Source organism: Pantherophis guttatus, chromosome 1 (genome assembly GCF_059756535.1).
Source record: "Pantherophis guttatus breed Tessera chromosome 1, ASM5975653v1, whole genome shotgun sequence".
NCBI classification, from domain to species: domain Eukaryota; kingdom Metazoa; phylum Chordata; class Lepidosauria; order Squamata; family Colubridae; genus Pantherophis; species Pantherophis guttatus.
In genome coordinates, this window is record NC_142063.1 from 167516905 (window position 1) to 167535837 (window position 18933).

The following is an 18933-nucleotide window of genomic DNA, read 5'->3' on the forward strand; positions in this document are numbered from 1 at the left end:
GTGAGCCCTTGTTTGATTCTTCTCCAATTTTGGACTTGATTCAGTTGACTGAAGTTAAAGATCAACGTATAACTAGAGCTCAATCTAAGCTACTTAAACAAAAGCAACAACAACAACAGGAAAGACAAGACAAGAAGGCAGTTAAGAGTACTGTACAAGAGAGTGGAGCTATGGGAGGAGCGAGATCGAAGCTTTCGGATGATCTTCAAGCATTTTGCTCTGTGCTCCAGAAAGAGGCTGATGACCTTTAAGTGTTTATCTTGGAATGTCAATGGGTTGAATTCAGCACAGAAAAGGAAGAAACTATTTACATATTTGAAACAATTTAATAATGATATAATATGTTTACAAGAAACGCATATCACAACTCAAGATCAAAAATATTTGATAAACTCAAAACTAGGAGCACATTTTATATCTTCAACTTCGCAGAAAAAGAATGGTGTGGTTATTTATGTAAATAAAAAGTTAACAGCTAAAGTTATAGAAGCAGATCAAGATGGTAGGTTTGTAGCAATTGAACTGTTTACAGCAAATGGCCAAATTCTTTTGATTGGAATTTATGCTCCCAATCAACAACAGGACTATTTTTATAAGATGTTACATACTAAAATATTGCAATGGGACTATAGATCTATTTTAATTATGGGAGACTGGAACGGAGTAATTGATTCTAAACTAGATAAAAAGAGTTTGGCAAAGTCTAGAATTAGACTACCACAGACTTTTTTTGATATGAAAGAAGATATGGAACTAAAAGATGTTTGGAGAATACATAACCCAAAAGAATTGGATTACACTTTCTTTTCTGATAGACATAGATCCTTTTCTAGGATTGATTTTATCCTGTTGTCAAATGATCTACTTGTTAAGACAAAAAGAACAAAGATTTTTCCAAGAACTTTGACTGACCATAGCCCTGTATGGATAGAAATTGAGATGGATAAGGTTGAGAGACATTCTTGGAGATTAAATGAGAACTTGTTTAGATATGAAAAAAATACAATAGAACTTAAAAAGCATTTGAAAGAATTTTTTGAAATAAATTTGAATAAAGGTACCCCAATTGAAATTGTTTGGGACGCAAGTAAAGCTTATATGAGAGGGGTACTTATCTATATGAACTCTAAACATAGACTGTTCCGACAAAAGAAAAGATCTGAATTGGAAACGGAAATAAAGAATAAAGAACAGTTACTTATTAAAAACCCAACAGATGAAAGAATACGAAGTGCTATAAAACTTTTGAAAGACCAATTTCAAATGCTTATGGCGGAACAAGTTGCAACAAATTTACAATATGCGAAGCATAATACATTTTGCAACGCTAACAAACCGGGCAGATGGTTGGCTTACACATTGAGGAAAAAACAAAGTATACGGACTATTGATAGTATTGATATTGGAGGGAAAGAAATTTTTCAACAAAAATTAATTAAAGAAGCTTTTGTGGACTATTATACCAAACTATATGCCAAAGAGGAGGTGCAGAATGGACTTATAGAAAAATATTTAAATGATAAGAGAGTTACAAAAATTACTGATCAACAAAAGGAAAGAATGAATTATCCTATAACAGAGGAGGAGATAATAGCAGCAATTAAACAGTTAAAAACAGCCAAAGCTCCTGGCATGGATGGTTGGACCGCAGTGTATTACAAAACTTTACAAGCTGAAATGGTGGGACAACTTAGAGATTTATTTTGCAATATTCAACAAGGGGGTAAAATACCCCCATCATGGACAACTGCTTATATATCTTTGATACCAAAAGAACAAGTTGGTCCTAAAAAACCAGAGAATTATAGACCAATATCTCTTTTGAATACAGACTATAAAATCTATGCGAAAGTATTAGCCAACAGGTTGATGCCAGTAATCCAAAAGGTGATTCATGAGGATCAAGCGGGATTTATTGAGGGCAGATATATGAAGGACAATGTAAGGCAAGTAATAGATTTATTGGAATATCTTGATAAGAATAAACAGATTCCTGCAGTGCTGGTTTTTTTGGATGCAGAGAAGGCCTTTGATAGAGTGGATTGGAATTTTCTACTAAAGACTTTAAAAAAGATGGGCTTTGGGGACCAATTTATACAGGCGATTTCAGCAATTTATCAAGAGCAAAAGGCACAGATTATTATTAATGGAAGTTTGACGACAGAGTTTAAAATTGAAAAAGGAACAAGACAGGGATGTCCGTTGTCCCCACTTTTATTTATTTTAACATTGGAAGTCTTGCTAAATACAATACGGGACTCTAAAATTTTGAAAGGCATAATGATAAGGCAAGAGGATTATAGAATAAAGGCATTTGCAGATGATCTGGTTGTTACCCTATCACAACCAATGGAATCAACAATCCTGATGAAGGACAGTATACAAGACTATGGTAGAGTTTCAGGTTTTAGACTGAATTCAAAAAAGACTAAAATGATAGTTAAAAATATGACACAAGATCGTAAACATGAGCTTGAAAGGAGGGCAGGTTTTGAAATTGTACCTAAGGTAAAATATCTTGGAGTTCAGGTTGCAGAATCAAACATGAAATTGTTTCAAAATAATTATGAGGTGTTGTGGCGAGAGGTTCAGAAAGACATGGAGACTTGGAAAAAGTTGCAACTGTCTTTACTTGGAAGAATAGCAGCAGTTAAGATGAACATTTTGCCAAGATTTTTGTTTTTGTTTCAAATGATTCCGGTGCTTAAAAGTGACAAACAACTGAAAGTTTGGCAGTCTGGTGTGAATAAGTTTGTCTGGAACGAGAAGAAGCCGAGAGTGAAATTGAAAATTATGCAAGATGTTCCAGAAAGAGGAGGCCTTAAACTCCCAAACCTACAGTTATATTATGATGCAGCAGTTTTAACTTTAACAAGTGATTGGTTTGGAAGTAAAAAGACTGGAATATTGAATGCAGAAAGTTTTGATCTTGAATTTGGATGGCATGCTTATTTATTTTATGACGACAAAGTAGATAAAGTATTTAAAAGTCATATACTTAGAGACTCTTTGATGAGAGTTTGGAAGAAGCACCGATTCAAATGGGATTATAAAATACCGCTATGGCTGGATCTTGGTCATACTTTGTGGAATACAAATATAATGTCACTCGGGGGGGTTTTATATAAAGAGGTTCTTTTTACAGATGCGGGCAGATGGCAGCTGAAGACATTACAGACACTGTTGGATGAAGGGTTTAATTTAACTTGGTTACAATATAATCAATTACAACTGAGATGGAAAGAGGACCAAAAAACTGGTATTATGTTGCATGAGGAAGAATTGGTTAGACATATAAGAGAGAAAGGTCCAATGCATATTAAAAGGCTTTATAATGTTTTGTTAGAAAGAGATTCAGAAACGGAATTAGTTAAAGATTGTATGATTAAGTGGGCACAGAATTTTGAAGAACTAGTGATGCTGGAAACTTGGGAAAAAATTTGGGTTCAGAATGTTAAATTTACACAGTCGCAAAACCTGAGAGAAAATTTTTATAAAATGTTTTATAGATGGCATTTAGATCCTAAAAAGTTGTCACGTATGTACTCTAATGTTCAACCAAAATGTTGGAGATGTGAATGTTTAGATGCTACGTATTATCATGTTTGGTGGACCTGCAGGAAAGTTAAGGCTTTTTGGATAAAAATTTGGTGGGTCATGCAGAATGTTTTGAGGAAAAAAATTCAATTTTCTCCACAGTTGTTTTTATTGGGTATAGTTAAGGGTTTTACACGGGGTGAAATAAAACTGATATTGTATATGATAACAGCAGCAAGATTGTTGATAGGTAAATATTGGAAGAATGAAGCTTTGCCCACTATCGAGGAATGGATTTGAAGATGGCTAGTTTTGCAGAGATGGCGAAGATTTCAGCATATTTAAAAGACTGTTCACAAGAGACTTATGAATGGGAATGGAAAAGGTGGATAGAATATGTTCAGAACAAATACCAAACCAGAAAGTATCAAATAGCTTTTATTTGAAAATAATGTATTAGAAATATTTTAATGTAAAGCGACAAAGAGGAAAAATTATACAGGGGGAGGGATGGGTTCAAGCTTATATATCAGTGTTATTAGTTATGAGTACATAATAGGGAAGTCTGGGGGGGAGGGTTAGGGAGGGTTAGGGAGGGTTAGGGAGGATGGGAAGTTTGGGGAGGGAGGTGGGGGGTGAAAAAAGGGGTGAAAATGTAATTGTAAAACTTTTGCAATAAAAAAAAAAAGAATCTTTAGCTGGAGCTGATCTCCTAGATCAGGAAATGTCAGAAGATGAGGATTTAGCCCCTGATTAACCAGCTTTTGTTGGTCTCTTTAAGCCTCAGTTGTTTCGTTCTCTTCTCCACAAGGCCAAGGCCACCACGGGGTTGGGGACCCCTTGACCTCAGGGGGTCAACCCAGGGGAGGGGGTGTCCACAGCGGTTCCCCTCTTCGAGGAACCAGCTATCGAGACAGAGGAAATCCCGGGTCCTAAACTATTTAGGGATGTGTTATAACATCAATGGTCATCCCCGGCCTCAGGCCCCAGCCCTAATGTGGTGGACAAACGCATCTACAATTTGGCACCTGAATTGGCTTCTCTCTTGCAGGTCCCTTCTGTTGACCAACCAGTGGCTGAATTGTCGGCTATCTCTAATTTAACTGGGCCCCCGGAGGACATCCTCCATCCAGAGAATAGGCGCCTAGAGCACTCCTTGGTTAGATCACATCAGGCCACGGCCTGGTCGGTTAAATCGGCCATGGCTGCATCCTTTTTTAATCGGGCTTCCATCCTTTAGTTACGCCAACTTCAGGCCAGACTTCCTCTTTCTGATTTACGGACTCAACAAGACATAAACAAAGTCATTGTGGCCTTGGAATATTCAGCGGATACAACGTTAAATTCATCCCGCTTCGCAGCCAAGGCCATTGGCTCCTCCGTGGCTGCCTGTCACCTGCTCTGGCTCCGCCAGGGCAGGCTGACACTAAATCGAAATGGCGTAGAGCCACTTCCCCCTTTGAGGGTTCCAAGCTCTTCAGAGCCTCCCTGGACCCATTCCTGGTGGAGTCCAAAGATAAATGCCGCATCCTTCCCAATATGTCCCGTAGGTCGGATGCTCGGTCTCAGTCAACCTTTCTACCCTTTCAGAGCCCAGACAGGGGTTTTACGGGGACCCGTAGACAGAGGTCTTTTCCCTCTAGACAATTCAGATCCCAAGATCGACAAGGTTATTCTTCTTCATCCCGGGGTCAGCCTAGGCGTCCCTTTCGAGGGGGCAGGGGGCGGGGTTTCCGCAGATCATGTTGGCGGCTTGGCCGGGCTTCCCATTGAGGGCCGCCTGGCGTCCTTCGCCAGCCAATGGGAGGCTACCTCATCGGACATTTGGGTCAGGGAGACGGTCAGGTTTGGCCTCTCTCTAGAATTCCTCTCCACCCACCCACCCCAGACCGATTCCTTCGCTATCCTCTGTCTTGGGACAGGTCCTCCAGACTCCTGGTGGCATCGGCCATCCAACATCTTCTCGAAATTCAGGCCATCGAACCTGATTGTCTCAGATAAGACAATGCCCAATCTGAGTGATCCACTAGATCACAGGGATGATTGACTGTTCCTGCCTTAAAAGAGTTGGTGGACTTTAGCTAGAACTCCGAACAAAACAATACCCTTAGACATATGAATGGCTGCCTTACAGTGTGCTACAAGTGGGCATCAGAGCAGATGAGAAAAACAGGGCACTGTGTGTTGATAGGAACAGATGCACATTAATGATGCCTGTAGGAGTACCTTGATTGCCATTTCGTTAATGACAGAGTTGCAAGTATATCTCAACTAGCACGTGGGAGACTAAAGAGTTGTCAAAAGTAAACACCACCTGCATATTCAAGAATGGCTTTTTCCCCCTTTTGAGAACCTTGTAGAAGTACTCAGTAAAAGGGTAATCAGGATTAGAATACTGCATTGATTGCTGAGAGCATTCCTGAGACAATGATGGGATACTAATGGCCTGCAAAGTAGCTGCAGGGTAATGGCACTGCAGAATAGCCTTTTGGATTTCCCACCTCCAGTCTGGGGAGGGAGAGGTTCACTTTCTCTGCAGTTGATTTTTCAGGTTCCAGTGGAGCAATTAAAATCAAACTCCCCCTCTCTTGAATGCACATGTATGAGATTGAGAATAGGAGGAGAATGTTGTGATCAGAAATAAGGGACAAGTCAGATGATACCATCTTAATCTCCCCCCCCACACCTTCCCAGGGAAATTTTGATCAGTCTCCAAATCAGAGTAATGAGAATAACTGTGCAAAGAGGTCTGTATTTTGTAGTTTTAATTATGTTAGTTGATGTACAAAAATAGCTTGTGTTCTGAGTAAAAAAAACCAAAAACATAGGAAATGTTTCTAAGAGCTAAGAGCATTTTTTTTCCCTTGGCTTGTAGAACTGTAGAGAACAAAAGTTGATTTTTGCTGTAATTTTCTTTTGTTTGGATGAAAAATATTCAATGTGTGCACTGATGATTTTCTACTTTAGCAACACATAATAAATGCTTAGGATGATAAAAAATTCCATATGGGAACTTCTGCTTGACTACTAAATTAGCTCTCTCTAATCAAACTCCTTCAGAAAGAAGAGAAAGAATATTTTGGCTTTGGAAAATTAGGCCTTTAATTCATTTTAATATTTGCAGAATCTATTTGACATGCTCTGATTTTTTTTGGGAAGTTTTTACAGCCTTATTCTATATTCTGAATAAGTTGAAAAGAAAAAACTTCTCTGACTTTTCCTTTCAGCAAATAGCAACAATAGTAGTAATAATAATTTATTAAGCATGTATGCCACCTAACTCCCAATGTTTCTAGGTGGCTCACAACAACTGAACAAAGAAATTGTAATCATATTAATGGAGCATATAGATAAATGACAAGCGCCACAGACACTTGTCTGAAATGAAGCAAGGGATTTCACTCTCCCTACCAACACCTGACTGTTGGAGGCATCCTAATTTTGGGGGGTAATCTCTTTCTAAAAGGCAGGGGCTACTATAGAAAAGATATGTTTTGGGGGTCCCAATAGAGCAGCGGTCCCCAACCTTTTGGGCTCAGGAATCAGTTCCATGGAGAAAAGTTTTTCTGTGGACTGGAGGGGGCGTGTTGTGATGTCTCCCTTGGACAACTTCTCTGACTCTTCCATGGAAGCCAGTTTGAGGAAGGATGAGCTCATTCCTGGCACATCAGGAACTGGGTTCAGTGGTGGGTTTCAAAAATTTTCGCTACTGGTTTGGTGGGTGTGGCTAGGTGGGGCATGTGACTGAGTGGGTGTGGCCAACTTAATGTCACTCACGCCCACGCCCACTCAGTCATATGACCCCCCCCCACCTAGCCACAGCCACAGGAAAAGGGAGAAAATTTTTCTATCTACCTATCTACCCCCGCCCTCCCTTCACCAGTTGCCCCCGTTTCCCCTCCTTTAGCGGCCCTGGCCCTAGCCCCGTTTGCTTCACCACCACCTCCTTTTTGTTCGGGCTGCTTACCTTACGTAAGGGCTGGTCCAGAGTCCGGAAGGCAAGCTGACTGGAGTTTTCCGCGGCCCCCAGCCAGCTGCTGCTGGAAAGCGGCTGGCAAAGAAGCCTCCCAGCTGCTGCCTCTTTGAGACCTGCTTTGCGGCTGCGGCGGCTGGCCGTAGGCTGTTGAAAAGTACCAGAGGTCGCAGAAAAAACTGCTGCTGTCGCCGCCATGTTCTTCGTGCACGTGCATCCCATTGGACTTGCAAGGCAATGGGATGCGCATGCGCAAAGAACATGGCGGCGATGAACATAATGAGCAGGGCGAGTGAGTGGGGACCAGTTCGGGGACATGGCCAGCCAGCCATCACTACCAGTTCGGCCAAATTTCTGCCAACGGTTCGCGTGAACCGGTGCGAACCGGCTGAATATCACCTCTGACTGGGTTAGTTAATGACTCGGAACTGCCAGCTGAAAGAGACTTACAGGCTTCAGCTGGGGAAAGCTTGCAGGTCAGTGAAGAGAAGGGGGAGGAGCTGCTTTCCATGGTGGATCTGAGAGCACGCAAGGCAGAGAAAAGACAACAGCAATGGAGACCTGCCAGATTACTCAGGAGAAAGCCCTGCCTGTCTTGATGGGCTGCACCGGAAAGCTGTTTATCACAGCAGGCAGAGGGAACAACGTGCTTGGTTTATGGCTGTGTGTGTTTGTTCCATGTGCTTCCTGCCTTGGAGACTCTGAACTTCTCTTGCCAAGTGAGCTCTTGTGGATGCACTTTCATTTTTGCCTGGTGGAATTAAGTTTATGTAGTGGATTTGTTGGAGTAACTTTCCGTTTGTTTTGAGGACTAAACCTGGCCTGCTTGTGGCTGGATTCATTTGGGACAGTTTTAAGGCTGGTGAAAGGAACTGCTGGGGAACATCAATAAACTCTCTATAAACCACACTTACGTTGTGTGAGTGAGTGAGTGTATGGAGCAGCACACGTGGTTTCGGTGCTGCCTGCGTCCCGTGGATGGGACTTTGCTTCTTTACACGGCCCGGTCACTGGCATGCCACAGCCTGGTGCCGGTTCATGGACCAGGGTTTGGGGACCCCTGCAATAGAGGACATTGTTTAATTGAAGGCACCAGATTATACCAACCCCGCAAGATTGAATCAGTGGGGAGGCAGATAGTCTTATAAGTAACCAAGCCCTATGCTTGGTTTTTATAGGTAATGATATAATAAGGTATTGTCAGATAAGAATTATTCCTAATGTGGAGGCTATTTTGGGACTGATCATTTTTACTCAACAAGTTTCGGGGTATAAATCCCAAATACATTTGCATAAGATTTAAATTTGCTGCAAAGTGTGATGCTTTATCTGCCTTTTTGTGCACCTGGTTGGGTGAAAGAGAGATGCCCTTGGTTCTTCCTGTCACTGCTGTCAGTTACTGCATAGTCACCCCCCCCGCCCCCAGGGAATTTGACTCTTCAGGTGAAAAATGTTGCCAAGGCATCTTTCGTTTTCAGCCTGGAAGCAGCTGCTTGTGAAAGGGCAGCAGAGAATATAAATCCCAATTCAGTAACTAGATAAAAAATATCTTTTTTATTTATTACCCAATAGAATCAGTGAATACAGGACCAAAATAGAAAAGACCCTAGCCACAACTAGAAGACAAATTGTGTTAGAAATGGAGACCTTAACAGAGGGAGGGTAAATAAAGGTGAGGATAGCTCAATAAATGAATATAAATGAAATTACAAGAATTGCAGTTGGAATTGAAATGGAAAGGAGGCTTCACAGAAAAGACATCATATGAACTAGATCACATACACAAGGGATGGGCTTGGAAAAGAAATACTTCCTGATCAGTCCAAATGCTACCATCGAACAAGCAGGGCATATAGATGGGAGCATGGAAAGAGATACTCCCAAATTCTAGATATCTAGTAATCCAGGGGTGAAATGCTACCGGTTTGCTCCGGTTCGGGCGAACCGGTAGTGATAAAACCTACCAGTTCGGGTGAATAGGTAGTAAAAGAATGCTTTAAAAAAAGTTCTGATGACCACAGCTGTGCTGCACAATTGTCCGAACCATTTTTTAATTTTTTAAAGCATTTTTTTACTACTGGTTCCGGTGAAAGGTGCCGCCCGATCATCGGAACCTTTTTTTTTTAACCTTTTTAAAGCATTTTTTACTACCGGTTCCAGTGAATAGGTAGTAAAAAATGCGTTTAAAAAGGTTCTGACGATCACAGCTGTGCTGCGCGATCATCGGAACCTTTTTTTTTTTAAAGCATTCTTTTACTACCGGTTCCGGCGAATAGTTGTGATCGTCGGAACCTTTTTTTTTATTTTTTAAAAGCATTTTTTAACTACCTATTCGCCCTAACGGGTAGTAAAAATTGCTTTAAAAAAGTAAAAACAAGTTGGTCATGCCCACCCAGTCACATGCCTCCCACAAGCCACGCCCACCACAGAACCGGTAGCAACAAATTTTACATTTCACCACTGCTCTTTTTTGGCTGCTCTCCATTTTACATTTCACCTGAACCGGTAGCTTTTTAAACACGCAGCGCGTGTTTGGTGCGCACTGCATATGTGCATGCAGTGTGCATTTGGTGCGCCCTGTGTATGTGCACACAGCGCACTCTTGGCACACAGTGTGCATGCACGGGCAGTAAACCAGTAGCAAACCAGTTCAGATTTCACTCCTGGGATTAGGTCTCTATTGTGCAAAGTTTTACAACTAGTGCACTGTAAAAATGTGCACTAATTGTAAAAAATAGCTGTATGACAAAAATAGCTGTATCAGCAAGCAAAATAAAAAATGACTTCCAAGTACCTTTTTTTTGAATGACATAACTCTACAAGAGATATGCTTTTGAATCGCCTTTTGTTCTTTCTCTTAACATATGTCTTCTGAATTCAACAATACAGTATCTGTTCATGTACAAGGCGAAGAGCAGCTCGCCTGAGAATGTCTTAGTATTAATTTCTAATTATGCAAATGCTTTTTTTCCAAACCACATCTGATGGAATGATAACAACGACTTCCAGTTCCCACCATTTCATTTTTAAAATTAATGTTATTTATCTTGGCAAGTTTTGCAAATAGAAATACACAGAACTGAAAAAAGAAAGAAAACATAAAACATTGTAACAAACTTGACAAAAAACCCTTCAAAAAGCTAAACAACCTAAACTAAACTAAAACAAGGAGAATATATATAGCAGATATCCATCAAATATCAAAAACTACTTAAAAGTTTCTAAATTATATTTAAAGAAAGATAATTCACCATTGTTACAAAATATCATAAAATCTATGCCATATTTTGTCACTTTTTGATTAAGAAATAGAATTGCCTTTTCAAAACAAAATAAATTACATTTCTCTTCCACCTAGTCTTTAATATCAGGAATAACACTATTTTTTCATTTTCTCAAAATAATTCTCCCCAAACCATAACTCTTCAAAAATAGTCAAAACCCAAAGCTTATGTAATAATTTAACATAACATTCATATCTTAAAAGATTGCCTGGTAACACTATTTATACATAGTGTTACCATACATAGTGTAACATACCAATGATGTGTTAAAATATCATTGGAAAAATATTAACATCCTTCCTACCACTTCAGGTAATTTACCTTCGTTTCCAAAAAGTATGAAATTCCTCAGAGATAGAGCATCATAATATGCTTCTTAGGAGACATAATCTTTTTTGCTTTGTTGGATGTTCCTTCTTTCTCTGCTTAATAGCAATCAAGTGTAAATTATACAATATTTTCCTCTAAAGCATGATTCTGTAGCCAAATGTTTGCATACTCTTACAAAATGAGAGGTATTCTGCCAAAAACTAGTAACTCTCTCCATTAATTTCCTCTGGTTCATTCTGGTAAAACATGATAAATCTGTTGTGTTTTGGCTTCCTCACATTTACAAGAGCAAAATGAGATTGGACAGGCATTTTATTGGAAAATGTGAAGCTAAATTTGTTTCTAGAAGCTACAAGGTAAACAACAAATAGAAAATTAGCCATTATAGAAAAACTAAGAATGTTTGTTTGTTTTCCTTATTGTTCCTTTTTTTTTTTTTTTTTTTTAGGAATTGTGTCTGATTTATCATTACAGTTTCATGAAATTTATTTTCTTGGATGCCTGCTTTCCACAAGACTTCCAGCCAAGACTCTTTAAGAGAACAAAGAAAGAAATTCCCTCTCCTTCAAACCTTCTTAGAGAGGGCAGTATTTTTATTTTGAGAATATTTAAAAGTCCCTTAACTAGTTAACAGGCTACTAAGAATTAGGAATTCCCAATCCACAACACATTTTAAACTTTTTATTAAATTAATAAAAGCATAGTCAAAAACATGAAATTATTAAGATTTTTAAAATGTTTTCCTTTTGATCTGAAAAATTATTCCCAGAGATTGTGTTTAATGAGAGGATAGCTGTTAAAAAATAGCAGACAATACAATGCATGTAAAGGAAATGTTGAGAGCAAACATTTCAGATACATACTACTTGCCTCTTTTTTGTATTTTTTTTTCTATTGCCTGTACTTTTCCAGTAGAACAGCTGCATTTTACAAGAACATTGGAACATGCTAGCACACACAGGGAGATTTCTAGAATTTATGGCAGTGATGGCTACCTTTTCCGGACCGAGTGCCCAAAACGCGCCTGAACCCCCAAAATGCAATGTGCACGCAGCCCCTGTGCATGCACCCTGCCCCCACACATGCACCCTGCCCCTGGTGTGTCCTGTGCATGTGTGTGTGCCCCCTATGTGCACTCCTGCTCATGCGCATGCAGCCCCGCATGCGCCCCCCGCATGCGCCCCCCGCATGTCCCTTGCCGCTCACCCATGCATGGCAGAGACCCAAAGACCAGCTGGCTGGCAGGAGGTGCTCACACATGCATGGCGGAGCTGAACTGGGGCAACGGCTCCTGTGCCCACAGAGAGGACACTATGTGCCACTGGTTCGCTATCATGGCTGTATGTGATAAGAAAGGAAAAAATACTGGTTAGACAACCTGTCAGTTTGAGCTCTATTCATGGAAAGTAGTGTATTGGACATAGCTTTAGGGGTGGGGTGGGGTGGGAAGGCCTGTTGGTCATACATTATTTTAATAGAAGAATATATTATTTCAGCAGCCCTTGAAATTGATGGAAATTAATTTGAAATTCTTGGTAATTTATTTTAAAAGACAGCTGAAAGCTCATTGGTGGGGTATCCTTAGTTTTCTAATTAGCATCTAATGTCCCTTACATTTCTCAAGATTATGCTTTCCATTTTTCCACCTCGCTGCTCCGACATTCCACCGATTGGGGTATTCTCAGTCTTACTGGACAGCCTGGGTGCCACTCAAACTTCCTCTACAGCCAGTATACGCCCACACCTCCTGCGCATGTCCAGTCTTTTCACTCAGGCTTAGGTGATTAGACTGGTGTGCCTATTGCGATCAGTTAAAACTGTCAGATTTGGCGTTAGAGTGAAGATTTTAGGCTAGATTTGCTATTAGGAGGGTTGCGTTTTAAAAGAACAAGACGATTTAGCGCTGAGCGGTTTTGGCGTTTCCCGGCAGGGGCGCTAACCGCTTTTGGGATAAGATCTTGTCAGCGCTTTAGAAAGCAGACCTTGTAACGGTCTCAAAGCAGCCGTTGGAGCCGCGAGCGGGGAGCTGGTTAACCGGCGCGCCGGCATAACCGCCCTCACTTTTAAAACCCTCCACATCATAAATTTAATTTAATCTATTTGTAAGTGGCTTGGGAGTCCCTGCGCTGTAGCAAACTCCGACTATCAGGAGAGTTACTGGCAATAGAAAGAGGCTGCAGTGAGGGGCGTTGGCTGAGGCTCCGGTATCACGCCATCATTTTATCTGCCGATTGAAGCGCCCAGCCGCCAATTGACAGAGCGGTCTGAGGGAGTGCCTTCCACAGGAGCTGTTTTCAGGCTATTAACGAGGTTACTAAGTAACGACCACAGACATTGTGTGTCATTATCTACTCTCCTGAATACATTCTTCAAAGGAAAGTAACAATTTATCTATTTATCCTTGTTCTTATTTATTATTGTGGGGTTTGTGTTTATAATTTAAATAATGGCGGAGGAGGTTTTCTCAGAGCTAGAACAAGCTGTCTCACCTCCAAGAATGCCATCACCTAAGTGTAATAAATCAAAAAAAAGGAAAGGCTAGGGCTAGGGAGATTGTTGACCAATCTATGCCTAGACAGGTGGAAAAGCTTTCAAAAGAAGAGCAACGTAGGCATAATGCCCTCGAAAAACAATTTAATAAGGCCAGAATGGCCGCTCAAATTAGGCCCCAAAGAGAGGAACAGGAGCTAGTGTTACCTCAAACTAGTGAATCTTTAATTTCTCCATTGGTAGAGGAAGAAGAGTGTTATGTCTAGCAGGGTTTAGTTATAGTTGTAGTGTTGTTATTGGATGAAACCGATGATGTCATCAGCACGGAAGATTCTTTTGTTAGCCATTGGCTAGAGCAGTTGAGCTATTCATATATAAGAGCTGTCAACTGCCGTTTTCTAGCTGAGCAGTTACAGTTACCGTTACAGTTACAGTTACAGTTACATGGTGAAGCAATAAAGAGTTACAGTTACAATCGTGAGTGCCTCAATATATATTGCAACAATATAACACTGGCGACGAGGATGGGATGTTCCTGAGGTGAATTGAGAGCAGAAGCAGCATTAAAAGAGTGTGAGTCACCCAATACACAAACCACCAATCCACGAAATGGCTCCTCCAACTTTCGCCCCATACAACGCTGCTGCTGAGACGTGGGATGCGTACGAAGAGAGGTTTGAATGTTTTTTAGAAGCCAACGATTTTACTGACCTCTCAAGCAGTAAGAAAAGGGCTCATTTTTTAAATGCTTGTGGCCCTGAGGTATTTGCTACTGCCCGAGCGTTACTTGCTCCCCAGCCTGTGCATACTACTTCCTGGGAAGTTTTGAGGCAGAAATTGAGGGCTCACTACGCTCCAACTCCGTCTCGTATAGCCCGTAGGTTTAATTTAAGGCAAATACTACAAGAGGAAGGGGAGCCTGTCAACCATTATGTCGCCTGTCTGCGTACAGCCGCCATCGACTGCGAGTTCCGGGATTTAGAGGACGCTTTGGTCGAACAGTTGGTTTGTGGGGCACGCGACATAAACTTACAGAAGCGTTTGTTAGCGAAAAAAACCCTAGATCTTCAAATGGCCATGGAAGAGGCTCAGGCGGCGGAGATGTCAGATAAATCCGCCGCGGACATCCGTAAGTGCCATCCCTCTGCTAATCAAGCCACGGCTGTCCATAGTGAGGAGGTTGTTTCTGAAGACGATGAAGAAGAGCCGGAAGTCAGTCGTATTAAGACGTTTACTGAAAAAGGTGGGCGGCCAACCGGAAAAAAACCTCCTCCATCCTCCTGCCTCAGCTGCGGCGATCAGCACCCCCGAACAACTTGCCGGTTCTGTTCAGTGACATGTCGACGTTGCGGAAAACTTGGCCACCTCGCACGTGTCTGCCGCTCGGGTCGCCAGAGGCAATCTACGTTTCGACCAAAAGGTGCTGCAGTCATCAGTGAAGACTGTTTTGCGATATTCTGCGGCCGGCGGGTCACTGAACTAACGACCCACCGTGACTCCACTACACGTTCAAACAAGCTTTTCCTGACTGTGAAGATTGAAGATGTTCCTTGCAGGATGGAAGTCGACACAGGCTCATCTAAATCCATTGTCTCTTGGACCACCATCAAAGAAATGATGCCTAGCCTGCAGAAAAATCAGCTTCACCCCAGCCCTGTTAAGCTTAGAGATTATCAGGGAAACCGGATTCCAATTATTGGGCATGGTCGTTTCCTAGTTGAATATGATAGTTTCACTGGCCGCCTCCCCTTAATCGTGGTGGATGGCTCCCTTCCTAGTCTGTTAGGCTTAGATTGGTTTGGATCCTTTGGCCTTGCCATCACAGGCATCCACTCAACATCATCAGAGAGCGATTTTGATATGTTGGCTAGCGAATTCAAAGATGTGTTCAACGATGCTCTGGGTAAATATGTGGGTTCCCCAATTTCACTGAACTTAGACCCGAACGTTGCCCCTATTAGGCTCAAACCCCGGAGAGTACCTTTGGCCCTCTGTCCAAAAGTAGAAGCCGAGTTAGATAAGTTGATTGCCCAGGGAGTTTTAGAACCCACTGACCATTCCCGGTGGGAAACCCCAATAGTCATTCCTATCAAGCCGGACGGGTCGGTCCGCATCTGCGCGGATTTTAAAAGTACGTTGAACCGGGCATTACAAGCTAACCCCTATCCTGTTCCAGTAGTCCAACACTTGCTCCACTCCCTGGGTTCAGGCTCCATTTTTGCTAAGCTTGATCTAGCTCAAGCGTATCAGCAGCTTCCGGTGGATGAGGCCTCAGCTGAAGCCCAAACGATTGTAACCCACCGGGGAGCTTTTAAGTGCAAACGGCTTCAATTCGGTATTAGCATAGCCCCGGGGTTATTTCAAAATTTAATGGAGCGCCTCCTACAAGGACTTCCCGGGGTAGTCCCATATTTTGATGACGTGCTCATCTCCGCGTCTTCGCGGGATGAGCTCATTGGCCGTGTTAGGGCCGTCCTACGCTTCAGGAAGGCCGGCCTAAAATTGAAGAAATCTAAATGTTTTATTGGTGTGCCACAGGTTGAATTTTTGGGGTATTTAATTGACGCCACAGGTATCCACCCTACTCCCTCAAAGGTGGCAGCTATAAAAAACGCTGCTATTCCAACATGCAAAGCTGACCTGCAAGCTTTTCTGGGGCTCCTCAATTTTTATAGCGTATTTTTACCCCATAAAGCCACCTTGGCGGAGCCTCTTCACCGTTTATTGGACAAAAATACGCCATGGTCCTGGGGCGAGGCTGAAAACCGTTCCTTCCGGGCTGTCCAAGACCTACTAACATCCTCTGCTGTCCTGGTATAATATAGTTCTCACCTTCCTCTGGTAATAACAGCGGATGCATCCCCTTTTGGCATCGGTGCCGTCCTTAGCCATAGGTTTCCAAATGGAATAGAAGCACCTATTGCCTATTATTCCCGTACTCTTTCCTCCATGGAACGCAAGTATAGTCAATTAGACAGGGAGGCCCTAGTCGCAGTGGCTTCTGTAAAGAAGTTCCACGATTATATTTATGGCCGCCATTTTGATTTGGTCACTGACCATAAGCCTCTTCTGGGGCTCTTAGCTGGGGACCGTCAGACTCCTTTGATACTTTCCCCCAGGATGTCCCGTTGGACTGAGTTTTTAGCGGCTTATAATTACACCTTAAGATACCGCCCGGGTAAGGAGATCGCGCCTGCTGATGCGTTGAGCCGCTGTCCGTTGCCCTTGCCCGTGGAGGACCCTGCACCGACCTCTTCTGTCCTCCTTGTAGAGGAGCTGCCCATTCCATTATCTGCAACCGACGTTGCCGCCCACTCGGCAGTTGACCCTTTGTTAGCACAGGTGCTCGACTGGGTGGCAAGGGGGTGGCCATTAGGACAAGTGGCCGAGCAGTTCAAGCCGTTCCGGCTCAGGCAACACAAACTTTCTGTCCTGCGGGGTTGCCTGTTGTGGGGTCATAGGGTCGTTATTCCCCCAAAATTGCGTAACTCTATTTTGGAGTGTTTACCCGAAGCCCACCCTGGTATAATCAGGATGAAGGGGCTTAGCCGAAGTTATGTGTGGTGGCCAGGGATCGACCAGGATATAACAGATTGGGTAGCCAAATGCCAAACTTGTCAGCTGTCGAGGCCAGCAGCACCATCTGTCCCTCCCAGGGAGTGGGAATTCCCGAGGGCTCCATGGTCGCGGGTCCATCTGGATTTTGCTGGCCCCTTTATGGGCCGCCAGTTCCTTATTGTGGTGGACGCATATTCAAGGTGGGTCGAGGTAGAAATAATGCCATCCATCACATCAGAGGCCGTCATACGTGTTTTAAATAAATTATTTGCTACACATGGCCTTCCGGATGTTCTAGTGTCCGATAATGGCCCACAACTGACATCCGCCCCATTTCAAATGTTCCTGGCCAGTTTAGGAATCCGCCATGCCCAGATTGCCCCTTATTGTCCCTCCAGTAATGGTTTGGTAGAAAGGGCTGTGAGGTCAACTAAAGAAGCGCTGGCAAGACTAGGACCAAGGGGGTGGCAAGAAAGGGTTTCCACATATTTGCTTTCTCAGCATACAACACCTTGTTCAAGCACTAATCGAAGTCCTGCTGAGATGCTGATGGGCCGCCGATTACGAACAACACTTGACCGTCTGCATCCTTTATACAACTCAGACCGGCCTACAACAGGCTATTTGCCACGTAGGGTGTTTAAAGAGGGGGACAGGAGCTAGTGTTACCTCAAACTAGTGAATCTTTAATTTCTCCATTGGTAGAGGAAGAAGAGAGTGTTTGGCAACAAGATGAGTTTACTTCAGTTACTCAAGACATGCCTTTGTCAGCTAAAGATTTGTGTTCTAATACCCATAGCAAGGTAACTGTGGAGACTAGGAAGCAACCTTTAATTCAGCATGCTCCTGAGGCTACTTTCACCCCTACGGCCGCTGGCCTGCGTGTGGGAGAAGGGTCAATTCAAGGCCAAAATTTAGATTTCCAGGCCTTACTTTCACAAACCTTTACTCGCATTTTTCAAGCGGGGCTGCAACAGTCTGGGTTCTTAGCAGAACCAATACCATCGACATCCTATAATGTACATCAAAATCCAACTCACCATTCGGTGGCTGAGTGTGGGCATATTGAGGAGGAACATCCAGAGTTAGATTATTTAGAAGAATTTGAGTTGTCAGACGATGAGGAGATGGATGTCGATAAACCTGCCTTTCAAGGTCTATTTAAACCTTCACTTTTTAAATCTCTCCTGCGTAAGGCAAGGATAGCAACAAATATGGAACTGAGTAGTGATAAGTCTTTGGATTTAAATTCACATGCCGGAACTTCTAGCAATTTATTTCCAATTCCGTCTAAGGATCATGATTATGTTCCTTTGCCAGAATTGTTTTCTCAAGTCATTAAGAAACCCTGGGACAGACCTGGATCTATATCAGGTCCTAATTCTTTTGATAAGAAGCTTTATTGTAGTTCCCCTGAATTGGAAACTCTTCTTCAGTTACCTTCAGTTGATGAACCAGTGGCCAGCCTTACCTCACCATCGGTGTTGGTTAGTGATGCAGGAGAAGGCCTGAAATTAGAAGACAAACGTGCAGACATGACTTTCAAAAAAACTCATCAGGCGGCTGCCTGGGCTATTAAGGCAGCAACGTCTGCGTCATTTTTTAATAGAGCTTCGTTAACTTGGCTTCGACAGTTGAAAGAGAGGGTGTCTCCACAAGATGCAAGAATCCAACAAGATCTAGCCAAGCTGATTGCCGCAGCAGAGTATTCGGCTGATGCAGCTTTGGATGCAGCCAAATTTGCATCCAGAGCGTTGGCTT

General features: G+C 42.5%; 1 protein-coding gene across 2 annotated transcripts in view; it reads left to right on the plus strand.

Moving 5' to 3' along the window:
- The window catches only part of PLCL1 (phospholipase C like 1 (inactive)), a 242434-nt gene that overhangs the window by 118330 nt on the left and 105171 nt on the right, over nucleotides 1–18933 (plus strand). The gene's annotated exons all lie outside the window — the stretch shown is intronic.